General features: G+C 60.9%; 1 protein-coding gene across 1 annotated transcript in view; it reads right to left on the bottom strand.

Annotated features, from left to right (window-relative positions):
* LOC140402242 (cation channel sperm-associated auxiliary subunit gamma-like) overlaps positions 1 to 19,119 on the bottom strand; it is a 317,982-nt gene that overhangs the window by 146,963 nt on the left and 151,900 nt on the right. The window lies entirely within an intron of this gene.

Here is a 19,119-nt window from a genome sequence, read left to right as displayed (position 1 = left end):
TGCTTTTGTAATCAATGCCTCGATTGATAAAGGCAAGTGTCCCATATGCCTTTTTCACCACCCTATTAACCTGCCCTTCTGCCTTCAGAGATCTATGGACAAACACGCCAAGGTCCCTTTGTTCCTCGGAACCTCACAGTGTCAGGCGATTCATTGAATACTTCCTTGTCACATTACTCCTTCCAAAGTTATCACCTCACACTTTTCAGGGTTAAATTCCATCTGTCACTTATCTGCCTATTTGACCATCCCGTCTATATCTTCCTCAAGCCCAAGACAGCCCCCCCCCCCACATAGTCATCTATGTCATTTATATAACTGATGGGGACCTGTGGTACACCACTGGACACTGGCTTCCAATCACTAAAGCAGCCGTCTGTCATCACCCTCCGTCTCCTATAACTAAGCCAATTTTGAATCCACCTTATCAAATTACCCCATGTGCATTTGCCTTATTTATGTCAAAGGCTTTGCTGAAATCCAGATAAACTGTACCAACTGCATTAACCTCATCTACACATCTGGTCACCTCCTCAAAAAATTCAATCAAATTTGTTAGGCATGACCTCCCTCTGACAAAGCCATGCTGACTGTCCCTGATCAAACCTTGCCTCTCCAAGTGGAGATAGATTCTCTCCTTCAGAATTTTCTCCAGTAGCTTCTCTACCACTGATGTGAGATTCAGTGGTCTGTAGTTCATGGGCTTATCTCTGCAACGCTTCTTAAATAGTGGAACCACATACGCTGTTCTTAAGTCTTCTGGCACCTCCCCCGTGGCCAGTGAGGAATTAAAAATTTGGGTCAGAGCCCCTGCAATCTCCTCCCTCATCTCCTATAGCAGCCTGGGGCACAATTCATACAGACCTGGAGATTTGTCCACTTTTAAGCCTGCCAACAGCTCCATTACCTTGTCACTCCCGATGTCAATTTGCTCAAGAACCTCACAGTCTCTCTCCCTGAGTTCCATACCTACATCCTCATTCTCTGGGCTGAAGACAGAAGTGAAGTATTTGTTGAACACACTATCAATGTCCTCTGGCTCCAACCACAGATTGCCCCCTTGGTCCCAATTGGGCACTATTCTTTCCTTGGTTACCCTCTTCCCATCGTTATCAGGTAGCCTGTGGAAATGTGGTGGTGGGGGGGGGGGGGGGGGGAGTATTGGATGATGATGTTAGGAATTTGGGAAATTAACAAAGTCAACAGGGAACTTGAGATGAAAACAAAATAAGAGACAAGTAACAAGACTAGCAGGCATCTAGATGAATAATAAGATGTAATGTGCCCAGTAACAAGATTATCAGGCATCTAGAGACACTGAGGTGCAAATGGCCACATCGGAAACATTATTTACCAGAAATCAGTGGAGTTATATAAATGATAACTTCTAATGGCAAGGAATTTGAGAGATGTAGACAGATGAATCCACACAGTAGAATATCAAAGAGACTGAACAGTATAACTGCTAGCACCCTCATTGGAGAAGCGTGCTAGTTCTCTATCAAACAGTCAGAAAGGTCAGTTCCATCTATGATCTGAGCCACAGAGGCATGTTATAGCTAACATTTAGAGCCATGGCAGATTGCAGGTATTCTCCTCGAAAAGGCAGTTTTATGCCTTCGCTGAACCAGGAAGAAGCATTTTCCCAAACCTGGTCACCTAAGCAGCATTGTGTGGTAACTATGAGTTGGATTTGACCTACAGAGTTACTAAAATTGCATGTTGATTCGGAAAAGGTGTGTCTCAGTGAGTTCAGGGAACATGGATATATTTTGGGAACAAGAGGTAACTTCAGATAGTGTTTAGTTATTAATATACTTAAATGTCATAGTGTATATTAGTCTTCTGCCATGTGTTTTTTTATACTTTAATAAATATTCTTCATTAATTGTTTACGCAATGACTGGATTGGTTCCTCACTGGGTTGTAATTGCTTCTCACATTATTCCAAACAAAAATACACCACCAACAACCAGTGTTTCAAGTTATCCTTCAGGGTTTTGAGACACTCTCGCAGATAACATCAGCAGGGTTCTCAACAGTGAGCAGAGAGGAACAAAGAGAAGGAGTAACATTTTGGAAAAGGATGCCCTGTCAGATATGTATAGCATTCCCCAGGTGACATCCACCCTATCCCTCTCACCTTTTAAACACTTGTGTATAAAATACAGCTTGGACATTGCTGTCCACCTGCCCGCCACAACTATATTCTGGTGTGGCCAGCATATTATATTATTTTCCCCCCACCACCCCACCACCCTTTCTCCCGAACACCCCCCTTGGCCCACTCTTCTGCCCCTATCCCTTTTCTCCCCCTTCTCCCCTCCATATTCTCCCAACCCACTCCCTCTCTCCCCCGATCAATTCTTCACCCTCTCATGCTCCTCTCCTCCTCTTGTCTCCCCAAACTCCCCTTCCTCCCACCTTCTTCAGCCCGGGGACAGGGAGAGGGGCACTTGGAGAATGGAGGGAAAGGGGGAGAGTTTTGAAAAGGGAGGGAGAGAGGAGGAAAGTTTGAGACTGGATGGATAGGGGAGAGTTTGGAGACTGGTGGGAGGGGGCAGTTTAGAGAGAGGGAGAGGGAGGGTATGTGAAAATTAGAATCATAGCATTCCTACAGTGCAGAAGGAGGCCATTTGCCCATCAAGTCTGCACCAACCCTCTGAAAGAGCACCCCACCTAGACCCAATCCCCCACCCAATCCCTGCAACCCCACCTATCCTTTGGATACTAAGGGGCAATTTAGCACGGCCAAACCCCACCTAACCTGCACATATTTGGCCTGTGGGAGGAAACCGGAGAACCCGGAGAAAACTCACGCAGATATGAGGAGAGCGTGCAAACTCCACACAGACAGTCACCCAAGGTTGGAATCGAACCCGGGTCCCTGCAGCTGTCAGGCAGCAGGGCTGCCACTGTGCCAAAGTGCCACCCAGGCAGATAGTGGAGAATGTTTGGAAACTGGAGGGAGAGAGCAGAGGGTTTGGAGACTGGATGGAGGGAGGGGAACATTTGGAGACTGGACGGAAAGAGGGAGAGTTTCGAGACTGGGGCGGGGGATGTTTGGAGACTGGGGTGGGGGATGTTTGGAGAATGGGGCAGCGAATAGTTTGGAGACTGGGGCGGGGGATGTTTGGAGTCTGGGGCGGGGGATGTTTGGAGACTGGGGCGGGGGATGTTTGGAGACTGGGGCGGGCGATGTTTGGAGACTGGGGCGGGCGATGTTTGGAGACTGGGGCGGGGGATGTTTCGAGACTGGGGCGTGGGATGTTTGGAGACTGGGGCGGGGGATGTTTGAAGATTGGGGCGGGGGATGTTTGGAGACGGGGGCGGGGGACAGTTTGGAGACTGGGGCGGGGGATGTTTGGAGACTGGGGCGGGGGATGTTTGGAGTCTGGGGCGGGGGATGTTTGGAGACTGGGGCGGGGGACAGTTTGGAGACTGGGGCGGGGGATGTTTGGAGACTGGGACGGGGGATGTTTCGAGACTGGGGCGGGGAATGTTTGGAAACTGGGGCGGGGGATGTTTGGAGACTGGGGCGGGGGATGTTTGGAGACTGGGGCGGGGGATGTTTGGAGACTGGGGCGGGGGACAGTTTGGAGACTGGGGCGGGGGTGTTTGGAGACTGGGGCGGGGGATGTTTGGAGACTGGAGAGGGGACAGTTTGGAGACTGGGGCGGGGGATGTTTGGAGACTGGGATGGGGGATGTTTGGAGAGTGGGGCGGGCATGTTTGGAGACTGGGGCGGGGGATTTTTGGAGACTGGGGCGGGGGATGTTTGGAGACTGGGGCGGGAGATGTTTGGAGACTGGGGCGAGGGATGTTTGGAGACTGGGGCGGGGGATGTTTGGAGACTGGGGCGGGGGACAGTTTGGAGACTGGGGCGGGGATGTTTGGAGACTGGGGCGGGGGATGTTTGGAGAGCGGGACGGGGGATGTTTGGAGACTGGGGCGGGGGATGTTTGGAGATTGGGGCGGGGGATGTTTGGAGACTGGGACGGGGGATGTTTGGATACTGGGGCGGGGACAGTTTGGAGACTGGGGCGGGGGACAGTTTGGAGACTGGGGCCGGGGATGTTTGGAGACTGGGGCGGGGGATGTTTGGAGACTGGGGCGGGGGATGTTTGGAGACTGGGGCGGGGGATGTTTGGAGACAGGGACGGAGAATGTTTGGAGTCTGGGGCGGGGGATATTTGGAGACTGGGGCGGGGGACAGTTTGGAGACTGGGGCGGGGGATGTTTGGAGACTGGGGCGGGGGATGTTTGGAGACTGGGGCAGGGGATGTTTGGAGACTGGGGCGGGGGATGTTTGGAGACTGGGGCGGGGGATGTTTGGAGACTGGGGCGGGGGATGTTTGGAGGCTGGGGCGGGGAATGTTTGGAGACTGGGGCGGGGAATGTTTCGAGAGGTGGGCGGGGGATGTTTGGAGACTGGGACGGGGGATGTTTGGAGAGTGGGGCGGGTGATATTTGGAGACTGGGGCGGGGGATGTTTGGAGACTGGGGCGGGTATGTTTGGAGACTGGGGCGGGGGATGTTGGGAGACTGGGGCGGGGGATAATTGGAGATTGGGGCGGGAGATGTTCAGAGACTGGGGCGAGGGATGTTTGGAGACAGGGGCGGGGGACAGTTTGGAGACTGGGGCGGGGATGTTTGGAGACTGGGGCGGGGGATGTTTGGAGACTGGGACGGGGGATGTTTGGAGACTGGGGCGGGGGACAGTTTGGAGACTGGGGCGGGGAATGTTTGGAGACTGGGGCGGGGGACAGTTTGGTGACTGGGGCGGGGGATGTATGGAGACTGGGACGGGGGATGTTTGGAGGCTGGGTCGGGGGATGTTGGGAGACTGGGGCGGGGGATATTTGGAGATTGGGGCGGGAGATGTTCAGAGACTGGGGCGGGGATGTTTGGAGACTGGGACGGGGGATGTTTGGAGACTGGGGCGGGGGACAGTTTGGAGACTGGGGCGGGGAATGTTTGGAGACTGGGGCGGGGGACAGTTTGGTGACTGGGGCGGGGGATGTATGGAGACTGGGACGGGGGATGTTTGGAGGCTGGGGCGGGGGATGTTTGGAGACTGGGGCGGGGGATGTTTGGAGACGGGGGCGGGGGACAGTTTGGAGACTGGGGCGGGGGATGTTTGGAGACTGGGGCGGGGGATGTTTGGAGTCTGGAACGGGGGATGTTTGGAGACTGGGGCGGGGGACAGTTTGGAGACTGGGGCGGGGGATGTTTGGAGACTGGGGCGGGGGATGTTTGGAGACTGGGACGGGGGATGTTGCGAGACTGGGGCGGGGAATGTTTGGAGACTGGGGCGGGGGTGTTTGGAGACTGGGGCGGGGGATGTTTGGAGACAGGAGAGGGGACAGTTTGGAGACTGGGGCGGGGGATGTTTGGAGACTGGGACGGGGGATGTTTGGAGAGTGGGGCGGGGGATATTTGGAGAGTGGGGCGGGGGATATTTGGAGACTGGGACGGGGGATGTTTGGAGGCTGGGACGGGGGATGTTTGGAGAGTGGGGCGGGGGATATTTGGAGACTGGGACGGGGGATGTTTGGAGACTGGGGCGGGCATGTTTGGAGACTGGGGCGGGGGATTTTTGGAGACTGGGGCGGGGGATGTTTGGAGACTGGGGCGGGAGATGTTTGGAGACTGGGGCGAGGGATGTTTGGAGACTGGGGCGGGGGATGTTTGGAGACTGGGGCGGGGGATGTTTGGAGACTGGGGCGGGGACGTTTGGAGACTGGGGCGGGGGATGTTTGGAGACTGGGACGGGGGATGTTTGGAGACTGGGGCGGGGGATGTTTGGAGACTGGGGCGGGGGATGTTTGGAGACTGGGACGGGGGATGTTTGGATACTGGGGTGGGGGACAGTTTGGAGACTGGGGCGGGGGACAGTTTGGAGACTGGGGCCGGGGATGTTTGGAGACTGTGGCGGGGGACAGTTTGGAGACTGGGGCGGGGGATGTTTGGAGACTGGGGCAGGGGATGTTTGGAGACTGGGGCGGGGGATGTTTGGAGACTGGGGCGGGGGATGTTTGGAGACTGGGGCGGGGGATGTTTGGAGACTGGGGCGGGGGATGTTTGGAGACTGGGGCGGGGGATGTTTGGAGACTGGGGCGGGGGATGTTTGGAGACTGGGGCGGGGGATGTTTGGAGACTGGGGCGGGGACAGTTTGGAGACTGGGGCGGGGGATGTTTGGAGACTGGGACGGGGGATGTTTGGAGAGTGGGGCGGGGGATATTTGGAGACTGGGGCGGGGAATGTTTGGAGAGTGGGGCGGGCATGTTTGGAGACTGGGGCGGGGGATGTTTGGAGACTGGGGCGGGGGATGTTTGGAGACTGGGGCTGGAGATGTTTGGAGACTGGGGCGAGGGATGTTTGGAGACTGGGGGGGGGGATGTTTGGAGACTGGGGCGGGGGACAGTTTGGAGACTGGGGCGGGGATGTTTGGAGACTGGGGCGGGGGATGTTTGGAGACTGGGACGGGGGATGTTTGGAGACTGGGGCGGGGGATATTTGGAGACTGGGGCGGGGGATGTTTGGAGAGTGGGACGGGGATGTTTGGAGACTGGGGCGGGGGACAGTTTGGAGACTGGGGCGGGGGATGTTTGGAGACTGGGGCGGTGGACAGTTTGGAGACTGGGGCGGGGAATGTTTGGAGACTGGGGCAGGGGATGTTTGGAGACTGGGGCGGGGGATGTTTGGAGACAGGGGCGGGGGATGTTTGGAGTCTGGGGCGGGGGATGTTTGGAGACTGGGGCGGGGGATGTTTGGAGACTGGGGCGGGGGATGTTGGGAGACTGGGGCGGGGGATATTTGGAGACTGGGGCGGGAGATGTTTGGAGACTGGGGTGAGGGATGTTTGGAGACTGGGGCGGGGGATGTTTGGAGACTGGGGCGGGGGACAGTTTGGAGACTGGGGCGGGGGACAGTTTGGAGACTGGGGCGGGGGATGTTTGGAGACTGGAGCGGGGGACAGTTTGGAGACTGTGGCGGGGGATGTTTGGAGACTGGGGCAGGGGAAGTTTGGAGACTGGGGCGGGGGATGATTGAAGACAGGGGCGGGGGATGATTGAAGACAGGGGCGGGGGATGTTTGGAGTCTGGGGCGGGGGATGTTTGGAGACTGGGGCGGGGGACAGTTTGGAGACTGGGGCGGGGGATGTTTGGAGACTGGGGCGGGGGATGTTTGGAGACTGAGACGGGGGATGTTTGGAGACTGGGGCGGGGGATGTTTGGAGACTGGGGCGGGGGATGTTTGGAGACTGGGGCGGGGGATGTTTGGAGACTGGGGCGGGGAATGTTTGGAGACTGGGGCGGGGGATGTTTGGAGACTGGGGCAGGGGATGTTTGGAGACAGGAGAGGGGACAGTTTGGAGACTGGGGCGGTGGATGTTTGGAGACTGGGACGGGGATGTTTGGAGACTGGGGCGGGGGATGTTTGGAGACTGGAGAGGGGACAGTTTGGAGACTGGGGCGGGGGATGTTTGGAGACTGGGACGGGGGATGTTTGGAGAGTGGGGCGGGGGATATTTGAAACTCGGGCGGGAGATGTTTGGAGACTGGGGCGGGTATGTTTGGAGACTGGGGCGGGTATGTTTGGAGACTGGGGCGGGAGATGTTTGGCGACTGGGGCGGGTGATGTTTGGAGACTGGGGCGGGGGACAGTTTGGAGACTGGGGCGGGGATGTTTGGAGACTGGGGCGGGGAATGTTTGGAGACTGGGACGGGGTATGCTTGGAGACTGGGGCAGGGGATGTTAGGAGACTGGGGCGGGGGATGTTTGGAGACTGGGACGGGCGACAGTTTGGAGACTGGGGCGGGGGATGTTTGGAGACTGGGGCGGGGGACAGTTTGGAGACGGGGCGGGGGATGATTGGAGACTGGGGCAGGGGATGTTTGGAGACTGGGGCGGGGGATGTTTGGAGACTGGGGCGGGGGATGTTTCGAGACTGGGGCGGGGGATGTTTGGAGACTGGGTCGGGGGATGTTTGGAGACGGGGGCGGGGGATGTTTAGAGACTGGGGCGGGTGATGTTTAGAGACTGGGGCGGGGACAGTTTGGAGACTGCGGTGGGGGATGTTTGGAGACTGGGGCGGGGGATGTTTGGAGTCTGGGGCGGGGTATGTTTGGAGACTGGGGCGGGGGACAGTTTGGAGACTGGGGCTGGGGATGTTTGGAGACTGGGGCGGGGAATGTTTGGAGACTGGGACGGGGATGTTTGGAGACTGGGGCGGGGGATGTTTGGAGACTGGGGCGGGGGATGTATGGAGACTGGGGCGGGGGATGTTTGGAGACTGGGGCGGGGGACAGTTTGGAGACGGGGCGGGGGATGATTGGAGACTGGGGCAGGGGATGTTTGGAGACTGGGGCGGGGGATGTTTGGAGACTGGGGCGGGGGATGTTTCGAGACTGGGGCGGGGGATGTTTGGAGACTGGGGCGGGGGATGTTTGGAGACGGGGGCGGGGGATGTTTAGAGACTGGGGCGGGGGATGTTTAGAGACTGGGGCGGGGACAGTTTGGAGACTGCGGTGGGGGATGTTTGGAGACTGGGGCGGGGGATGTTTGGAGTCTGGGGCGGGGGATGTTTGGAGACTGGGGCGGGGGACAGTTTGGAGACTGGGGCTGGGGATGTTTGGAGACTGGGGCGGGGAATGTTTGGAGACTGGGACGGGGATGTTTGGAGACTGGGGCGGGGGATGTTTGGAGACTGGGGCGGGGGATGTATGGAGACTGGGGCGGGGGATGTATGGAGACTGGGGCGGGGGATGTTTGGAGACTGGGGCGGGGGACAGTTTGGAGACTGGGGCGGGGGACAGTTTGGAGACTGGGGCGGGGGACAGTTTGGAGACTGGGGCGGGGGATGTTTCGAGACTGGGGCGGGGAATGTTTGGAGACTGGGGCGGGGATGTTTGGAGACTGGGACGGGTGATGTTTGGAGACTGGGGCGGGGGACAGTTTGGAGACTGGGGCGGGGGATGTTTGGAGACTGGGGCGGGGGACAGTTTGGAGACTGGGGCGGGGGATGTTTGGAGACTGGGGCAGGGGAAGTTTGGAGACTGGGGCGGGGGATGATTGAAGACAGGGGCGGGGGATGTTTGGAGTCTGGGGCGGGGGATGTTTGGAGACTGAGACGGGGGATGTTTGGAGACTGGGGTGGGGGATGTTTGGAGACTGGGGCGGGGGATGTTTGGAGACTGGGGCGGGGGATGTTTGGAGACTGGGGCGGGGGATGTTTGGAGACTGGGGCGGGGGATGTTTGGAGACTGGGGCGGGGAATGTTTGGAGACTGGGGCGGGGGATGTTTGGAGACAGGGGCGGGGGATGTTTGGAGTCTGGGGCGGGGGATGTTTGGAGACTGGGGCGGGGGATGTTTGGAGACTGGGGCGGGGGATGTTGGGAGACTGGGGCGGGGGATATTTGGAGACTGGGGCGGGAGATGTTTGGAGACTGGGGTGAGGGATGTTTGGAGACTGGGGCGGGGGATGTTTGGAGACTGGGGCGGGGGACAGTTTGGAGACTGGGGCGGGGGACAGTTTGGAGACTGGGGCGGGGGATGTTTGGAGACTGGAGCGGGGGACAGTTTGGAGACTGTGGCGGGGGATGTTTGGAGACTGGGGCAGGGGAAGTTTGGAGACTGGGGCGGGGGATGATTGAAGACAGGGGCGGGGGATGATTGAAGACAGGGGCGGGGGATGTTTGGAGTCTGGGGCGGGGGATGTTTGGAGACTGGGGCGGGGGACAGTTTGGAGACTGGGGCGGGGGATGTTTGGAGACTGGGGCGGGGGATGTTTGGAGACTGAGACGGGGGATGTTTGGAGACTGGGGCGGGGGATGTTTGGAGACTGGGGCGGGGGATGTTTGGAGGCTGGGGCGGGGGATGTTTGGAGACTGGGGCGGGGAATGTTTGGAGACTGGGGCGGGGGATGTTTGGAGACTGGGGCAGGGGATGTTTGGAGACAGGAGAGGGGACAGTTTGGAGACTGGGGCGGGGGATGTTTGGAGACTGGGACGGGGATGTTTGGAGACTGGGGCGGGGGATGTTTGGAGACTGGAGAGGGGACAGTTTGGAGACTGGGGCGGGGATGTTTGGAGACTGGGGCGGGGAATGTTTGGAGACTGGGACGGGGTATGCTTGGAGACTGGGGCAGGGGATGTTTGGAGACTGGGGCGGGGGATGTTTGGAGACTGGGACGGGCGACAGTTTGGAGACTGGGGCGGGGGATGTTTGGAGACTGGGGCGGGGGACAGTTTGGAGACGGGGCGGGGGATGATTGGAGACTGGGGCAGGGGATGTTTGGAGACTGGGGCGGGGGATGTTTGGAGACTGGGGCGGGGGATGTTTCGAGACTGGGGCGGGGGATGTTTGGAGACTGGGTCGGGGGATGTTTGGAGACGGGGGCGGGGGATGTTTAGAGACTGGGGCGGGTGATGTTTAGAGACTGGGGCGGAGACAGTTTGGAGACTGCGGTGGGGGATGTTTGGAGACTGGGGCGGGGGATGTTTGGAGTCTGGGGCGGGGGATGTTTGGAGACTGGGGCGGGGGACAGTTTGGAGGCTGGGGATGTTTGGAGACTGGGGCGGGGGATGTTTGGAGACTGGGGCGGGGGATGTATGGAGACTGGGGCGGGGGATGTTTGGAGACTGGGGCGGGGGACAGTTTGGAGACGGGGCGGGGGATGATTGGAGACTGGGGCAGGGGATGTTTGGAGACTGGGGCGGGGGATGTTTGGAGACTGGGGCGGGGGATGTTTCGAGACTGGGGCGGGGGATGTTTGGAGACTGGGGCGGGGGATGTTTGGAGACGGGGGCGGGGGATGTTTAGAGACTGGGGCGGGGGATGTTTAGAGACTGGGGCGGGGACAGTTTGGAGACTGCGGTGGGGGATGTTTGGAGACTGGGGCGGGGGATGTTTGGAGTCTGGGGCTGGGGATGTTTGGAGACTGGGGCGGGGGACAGTTTGGAGACTGGGGCTGGGGATGTTTGGAGACTGGGGCGGGGAATGTTTGGAGACTGGGACGGGGATGTTTGGAGACTGGGGCGGGGGATGTTTGGAGACTGGGGCGGGGGATGTATGGAGACTGGGGCGGGGGATGTATGGAGACTGGGGCGGGGGATGTTTGGAGACTGGGGCGGGGGACAGTTTGGAGACTGGGGCGGGGGACAGTTTGGAGACTGGGGCGGGGGACAGTTTGGAGACTGGGGCGGGGGATGTTTCGAGACTGGGGCGGGGAATGTTTGGAGACTGGGGCGGGGGATGTTTGGAGACTGGGACGGGTGATGTTTGGAGACTGGGGCGGGGGACAGTTTGGAGACTGGGGCGGGGGATGTTTGGAGACTGGGGCGGGGGACAGTTTGGAGACTGGGGCGGGGGATGTTTGGAGACTGGGGCAGGGGAAGTTTGGAGACTGGGGCGGGGGATGATTGAAGACAGGGGCGGGGGATGTTTGGAGTCTGGGGCGGGGGATGTTTGGAGACTGAGACGGGGGATGTTTGGAGACTGGGGCGGGGGATGTTTGGAGACTGGGGCGGGGGATGTTTGGAGACTGGGGCGGGGGATGTTTGGAGACTGGGGCGGGGGATGTTTGGAGACTGGGGCGGGGAATGTTTGGAGACTGGGACGGGCGACAGTTTGGAGACTGGGGCGGGGGATGTTTGGAGACTGTGGCGGGGGACAGTTTGGAGACGGGGCGGGGGATGATTGGAGACTGGGGCAGGGGATGTTTGGAGACTGGGGCGGGGGATGTTTGGAGACTGGGGCGGGGGATGTTTCGAGACTGGGGCGGGGGATGTTTGGAGACTGGGTCGGGGGATGTTTGGAGACGGGGGCGGGGGACGTTTAGAGACTGGGGCGGGTGATGTTTAGAGACTGGGGCGGGGACAGTTTGGAGACTGCGGTGGGGGATGTTTGGAGACTGGGGCGGGGGATGTTTGGAGTCTGCGGCGGGGGATGTTTGGAGACTGGGGCGGGGGATGTTTGGAGACTGGGGCGGGGGACAGTTTGGAGACTGGGGCGGGGGACAGTTTGGAGACTGGGGCTGGGGATGTTTGGAGACTGGGGCGGGGAATGTTTGGAGACTGGGACGGGGATGTTTGGAGACTGGGGCGGGGGATGTTTGGAGACTGGGGCTGGGGATGTTTGGAGACTGGGGCGGGGAATGTTTGGAGACTGGGACGGGGGATGTTTGGAGACTGGGGCAGGGGATGTTTGGAGACAGGAGAGGGGACAGTTTGGAGACTGGGGCGGGGGATGTTTGGTGACGGGGACGGGGATGTTTGGAGACTGGGGCGGGGGATGTTTGGAGACTGGAGAGTGGACAGTTTGGAGACTGGGGCGGGGGATGTTTGGAGACTGGGACGGGGGATGTTTGGAGAGTGGGGCGGGGGATATTTGGAACTCGGGCGGGGGATGTTTGGAGACTGGGGCGGGGGATGTTTGGAGACTGGGGCGGGGGATGTTTGGAGACTGGGGCGGGGGATATTTGGAACTCGGGCGGGGGATGTTTGGAGACTGGGGCGGGGGATGTTTGGAGACTGGGGCGGGGGATGTTTGGAGACTGGGACGGGGGATGTTTGGAGACTGGGGCGGGAGATGTTTGGAGACTGGGGCGGGGGATGTTTGGAGACTGGGGCGGGGGACAGTTTGGAGACGGGGCGGGGGATGATTGGAGACTGGGGCAGGGGATGTTTGGAGACTGGGGCGGGGGATGTTTGGAGACTGGGGCGGGGGATGTTTCGAGACTGGGGCGGGGGATGTTTGGAGACGGGGGCGGGGGATGTTTAGAGACTGGGGCGGGTGATGTTTAGAGACTGGGGCGGGGACAGTTTGGAGACTGCGGCGGGGGATGTTTGGAGACTGGGGCGGGGGATGTTTGGAGTCTGGGGCGGGGATGTTTGGAGACTGGGGCGGGGGACAGTTTGGAGACTGGGGCTGGGGATGTTTGGAGACTGGGGCGGGGAATGTTTGGAGACTGGGACGGGGATGTTTGGAGACTGGGGGGGGGGATGTTTGGAGACTGGGGCGGGGGATGTATGGAGACTGGGGCGGGGGATGTTTGGAGACTGGGGCGGGGGACAGTTTGGAGACGGGGCGGGGGATGATTGGAGACTGGGGCAGGGGATGTTTGGAGACTGGGGCGGGGGATGTTTGGAGACTGGGGCGGGGGATGTTTCGAGACTGGGGCGGGGGATGTTTGGAGACTTGGGCGGGGATGTTTGGAGACGGGGGCGGGGGATGTTTAGAGACTGGGGCGGGGGATGTTTAGAGACTGGGGCGGGGACAGTTTGGAGACTGCGGTGGGGGATGTTTGGAGACTGGGGCGGGGGATGTTTGGAGTCTGGGGCGGGGGATGTTTGGAGACTGGGGCGGGGGACAGTTTGGAGACTGGGGCTGGGGATGTTTGGAGACTGGGGCGGGGAATGTTTGGAGACTGGGACGGGGATGTTTGGAGACTGGGGCGGGGGATGTTTGGAGACTGGGGCGGGGGATGTATGGAGACTGGGGCGGGGGATGTTTGGAGACTGGGGCGGGGGACAGTTTGGAGACTGGGGCGGGGGACAGTTTGGAGACTGGGGCGGGGGACAGTTTGGAGACTGGGGCGGGGGACAGTTTGGAGACTGGGGCGGGGGATGTTTCGAGACTGGGGCGGGGAATGTTTGGAGACTGGGGCGGGGGATGTTTGGAGACTGGGAGGGGGGATGTTTGGAGACTGGGACGGGTGATGTTTGGAGACTGGGGCGGGGGACAGTTTGGAGACTGCGGCGGGGGATGTTTGGAGACTGGGGCGGGGGACAGTTTGGAGACTGGGGCGGGGGATGTTTGGAGACTGGGGCAGGGGAAGTTTGGAGACTGGGGCGGGGGATGATTGAAGACAGGGGCGGGGGATGTTTGGAGTCTGGGGCGGGGGATGTTTGGAGACTGGGGCGGGGGACAGTTTGGAGACTGGGGCGGGGGATGTTTGGAGACTGGGGCGGGGGATGTTTGGAGACTGAGACGGGGGATGTTTGGAGACTGGGGCGGGGGATGTTTGGAGACTGGGGCGCGGGATGTTTGGAGACTGGGGCGGGGGATGTTTGGAGACTGGGGCGGGGAATGTTTGGAGACTGGGGCGGGGGATGTTTGGAGACTGGGGCGGGGGATGTTTGGAGACTGGAGAGGGGACAGTTTGGAGACTGGGGCGGGGGATGTTTGGAGACTGGGACGGGGGATGTTTGGAGAGTGGGGCGGGGGATATTTGGAACTCGGGCGGGGGATGTTTGGAGACTGGGGCGGGTATGTTTGGAGACTGGGGCGGGGGATGTTTGGAGACTGGGGCGGGAGATGTTAGGAGACTGGGGCGGGGGATGTTTGGAGACTGGGGCGGGGGACAGTTTGGAGACTGGGGCGGGGATGTTTGGAGACTGGGGCGGGGAATGTTTGGAGACTGGGACGGGGTATGCTTGGAGACTGGGGCAGGGGATGTTTGGAGACTGGGGCGGGGGATGTTTGGAGACTGGGACGGGGGATGTTTGGAGACTGGGGCGGGCGACAGTTTGGAGACTGGGGCGGGGGATGTTTGGAGACTGGGGCGGGGGCAGTTTGGAGACGGGGCGGGGGATGATTGGAGACTGGGGCAGGGGATGTTTGGAGACTGGGGCGGGGGATGTTTGGAGACTGGGGCGGGGGATGTTTCGAGACTGGGGCGGGGGATGTTTGGAGACTGGGGCGGGGGATGTTTGGAGACGGGGGCGGGGGATGTTTGGAGACTGGGGCGGGGACAGTTTGGAGACTGCGGCGGGGGATGTTTGGAGACTGGGGCGGGGGATGTTTGGAGTCTGGGGCGGGGGATGTTTGGAGACTGGGGCGGGGGACAGTTTGGAGACTGGGGCTGGGGATGTTTGTAGACTGGGGCGGGGAATGTTTGGAGACTGGGACGGGGATGTTTGGAGACTGGGGCGGGGGATGTTTGGAGACTGGGGCGGGGGATGTATGGAGACTGGGGCGGGGGATGTTTGGAGACTGGGGCGGGGGACAGTTTGGAGACTGGGGCGGGGGATGTTTCGAGACTGGGGCGGGGAAAGTTTGGAGACTGGGGCGGGGGATGTTTGGAGACTGGGGCGGGGGGTGTTTGGAGTCTGGGGCGGGGGATGTTTGGAGACTGGGGTGGGGGACAGTTTGGAGACTGGGGCGGGGGATGTTTGGAGACTGGGGCGGGGGATGTTTGGAGACTGGGGCGGGGGATGTTTAGAGACTGGGGCGGGGGATGTTTGGAGACTGGGGCGGGGAATGTTTGGAGAGTGGGGCGGGGGATATTTGGAGAGTGGGGCGGGGGATGTTTGGAGACTGGGGCGGGGGATGTATGAAGACTGGGGCGGGGGACAGTTTGGAGACTGGGGCGGGGGACTGTTTGGGGACTGGGGCGGGGGATGTTTGGAGTCTGGGGCGGGGGATGTTTGGAGACTGGGGCGGGGGACAGTTTGGAGACTGGGGCGGGGGATGTTTGGAGACTGGGACAGGGGGATGTTTGGAGGCTGGGGCGGGGGATGTTTGGAGGCTGAGGGGGGGGATGTTTGGAGACTGCGGCGGGGGATGTTTGGAGACTGGGGCGGGGGACAGTTTGGAGACTGCGGCGGGGGATGTTTGGAGACTGGGGCGGGGGATGTTTGGAGACTGGGGCGGGGGATGTTTGGAGACTGGGGCGGGGGATGTTTGGAGACTGGATAGTGGACAGTTTGTAGACTGGGGAGGGGGATGTTTGGAGACTGGGACGGGGGATGTTTGGAGAGTGGGGCGGGGGATATTTGGAGACTGGGGCGGGGGATGTTTGGAGACTGGGGCGGGGGATGTATGGAGACTGGGGCGGGGGATGTTTGGAGACTGGGGCGGGGGACAGTTTGGAGACTGGGGTGGGGGACAGTTTGGAGACTGGGGCGGGGGACAGTTTGGAGACTGGGGCGGGGGATGTTTCGAGACTGGGGCGGGGAAAGTTTGGAGACTGGGGCGGGGGATGTTTGGAGACTGGGGCGGGGGGTGTTTGGAGTCTGGGGCGGGGGATGTTTGGAGACTGGGGTGGGGGACAGTTTGGAGACTGGGGCGGGGGATGTTTGGAGACTGGGGCGGGGGATGTTTGGAGACTGGGGTGGGGGATGTTTAGAGACTGGGGCGGGGGATGTTTGGAGACTGGGGCGGGGAAAGTTTGGAGAGTGGGGCGGGGGATATTTGGAGAGTGGGGCGGGGGATGTTTGGAGACTGGGGCGGGGGATGTATGGAGACTGGGGCGGGGGACGTTTGGAGACTGGGGCGGGGGACTGTTTGGGGACTGGGGCGGGGGATGTTTGGAGTCTGGGGCGGGGGATGTTTGGAGACTGGGGCGGGGGACAGTTTGGAGACTGGGGCGGGGGATGTTTGGAGACTGGGGCGGGGGATGTTTGGAGACTGGGACAGGGGGATGTTTGGAGGCTGGGGCGGGGGATGTTTGGAGACTGAGGGGGGGGATGTTTGGAGACTGCGGCGGGGGATGTTTGGAGACTGGGGCAGGGGATGTTTGGAGACTGGGGCGGGGGATGTTTGGAGACTGGGGCGGGGGACAGTTTGGAGACTGGGACGGGGGATGTTTGGAGACTGGGGCGGGGGACAGTTTGGAGACTGGGACGGGGGATGTTTGGAGACTGGGGCGGGCATGTTTGGAGACTGGGGCGGGGGATTTTTGGAGACTGGGGCGGGGGATGTTTGGAGACTGGGGCGGGAGATGTTTGGAGACTGGGGCGAGGGATGTTTGGAGACTGGGGCGGGGGATGTTTGGAGACTGGGGCGGGGGATGTTTGGAGACTGGGGCGGGGACGTTTGGAGACTGGGGCGGGGGATGTTTGGAGACTGGGACGGGGGATGTTTGGAGACTGGGGCGGGGGATGTTTGGAGACTGGGGCGGGGGATGTTTGGAGACTGGGACGGGGGATGTTTGGATACTGGGGTGGGGGACAGTTTGGAGACTGGGGCGGGGGACAGTTTGGAGACTGGGGCCGGGGATGTTTGGAGACTGTGGCGGGGGACAGTTTGGAGACTGGGGCGGGGGATGTTTGGAGACTGGGGCAGGGGATGTTTGGAGACTGGGGCGGGGGATGTTTGGAGACTGGGGCGGGGGATGTTTGGAGACTGGGGCGGGGGATGTTTGGAGACTGGGGCGGGGGATGTTTGGAGACTGGGGCGGGGGATGTTTGGAGACTGGGGCGGGGGATGTTTGGAGACTGGGGCGGGGGATGTTTGGAGACTGGGGCGGGGACAGTTTGGAGACTGGGGCGGGGGATGTTTGGAGACTGGGACGGGGGATGTTTGGAGAGTTGGGCGGGGGATATTTGGAGACTGGGGCGGGGAATGTTTGGAGAGTGGGGCGGGCATGTTTGGAGACTGGGGCGGGGGATGTTTGGAGACTGGGGCGGGGGATGTTTGGAGACTGGGGCTGGAGATGTTTGGAGACTGGGGCGAGGGATGTTTGGAGACTGGGGCGGGGGATGTTTGGAGACTGGGGCGGGGGACAGTTTGGAGACTGGGGCGGGGATGTTTGGAGACTGGGGCGGGGGATGTTTGGAGACTGGGACGGGGGATGTTTGGAGACTGGGGCGGGGGATATTTGGAGACTGGGGCGGGGGATGTTTGGAGAGTGGGACGGGGATGTTTGGAGACAGGGGCGGGGGACAGTTTGGAGACTGGGGCGGGGGATGTTTGGAGACTGGGGCGGTGGACAGTTTGGAGACTGGGGCGGGGAATGTTTGGAGACTGGGGCAGGGGATGTTTGGAGACTGGGGCGGGGGATGTTTGGAGACAGGGGCGGGGGATGTTTGGAGTCTGGGGCGGGGGATGTTTGGAGACTGGGGCGGGGGATGTTTGGAGACTGGGGCGGGGGATGTTGGGAGACTGGGGCGGGGGATATTTGGAGACTGGGGCGGGAGATGTTTGGAGACTGGGGTGAGGGATGTTTGGAGACTGGGGCGGGGGATGTTTGGAGACTGGGCGGGGGACAGTTTGGAGACTGGGGCGGGGGACAGTTTGGAGACTGGGGCGGGGGATGTTTGGAGACTGGAGCGGGGGACAGTTTGGAGACGGGGCGGGGGATGATTGGAGACTGGGGCAGGGGATGTTTGGAGACTGGGGCGGGGGATGTTTGGAGACTGGGGCGGGGGATGTTTCGAGACTGGGGCGGGGGATGTTTGGAGACTGGGGCGGGGGATGTTTGGAGACGGGGGCGGGGGATGTTTGGAGACTGGGGCGGGGACAGTTTGGAGACTGCGGCGGGGGATGTTTGGAGACTGGGGCGGGGGATGTTTGGAGTCTGGGGCGGGGGATGTTTGGAGACTGGGGCGGGGGACAGTTTGGAGACTGGGGCTGGGGATGTTTGGAGACTGGGGCGGGGAATGTTTGGAGACTGGGACGGGGATGTTTGGAGACTGGGGCGGGGGATGTTTGGAGACTGGGGCGGGGGATGTATGGAGACTGGGGCGGGGGATGTTTGGAGACTGGGGCGGGGGACAGTTTGGAGACTGGGGCGGGGGATGTTTCGAGACTGGGGCGGGGAAAGTTTGGAGACTGGGGCGGGGGATGTTTGGAGACTGGGGCGGGGGGTGTTTGGAGTCTGGGGCGGGGGATGTTTGGAGACTGGGGTGGGGGACAGTTTGGAGACTGGGGCGGGGGATGTTTGGAGACTGGGGCGGGGGATGTTTGGAGACTGGGGCGGGGGATGTTTAGAGACTGGGGCGGGGGATGTTTGGAGACTGGGGCGGGGAATGTTTGGAGAGTGGGGCGGGGGATATTTGGAGAGTGGGGCGGGGGATGTTTGGAGACTGGGGCGGGGGATGTATGAAGACTGGGGCGGGGGACAGTTTGGAGACTGGGGCGGGGGACTGTTTGGGGACTGGGGCGGGGGATGTTTGGAGTCTGGGGCGGGGGATGTTTGGAGACTGGGGCGGGGGACAGTTTGGAGACTGGGGCGGGGGATGTTTGGAGACTGGGACAGGGGGATGTTTGGAGGCTGGGGCGGGGGATGTTTGGAGGCTGAGGGGGGGATGTTTGGAGACTGCGGCGGGGGATGTTTGGAGACTGGGGCGGGGGACAGTTTGGAGACTGCGGCGGGGGATGTTTGGAG

Source organism: Scyliorhinus torazame, chromosome 25 (assembly GCF_047496885.1).
Source record: "Scyliorhinus torazame isolate Kashiwa2021f chromosome 25, sScyTor2.1, whole genome shotgun sequence".
In the NCBI taxonomy this organism is placed as follows: Eukaryota; Metazoa; Chordata; class Chondrichthyes; order Carcharhiniformes; family Scyliorhinidae; genus Scyliorhinus; species Scyliorhinus torazame.
This window is presented reverse-complemented; position numbering and strand designations above follow the sequence as displayed.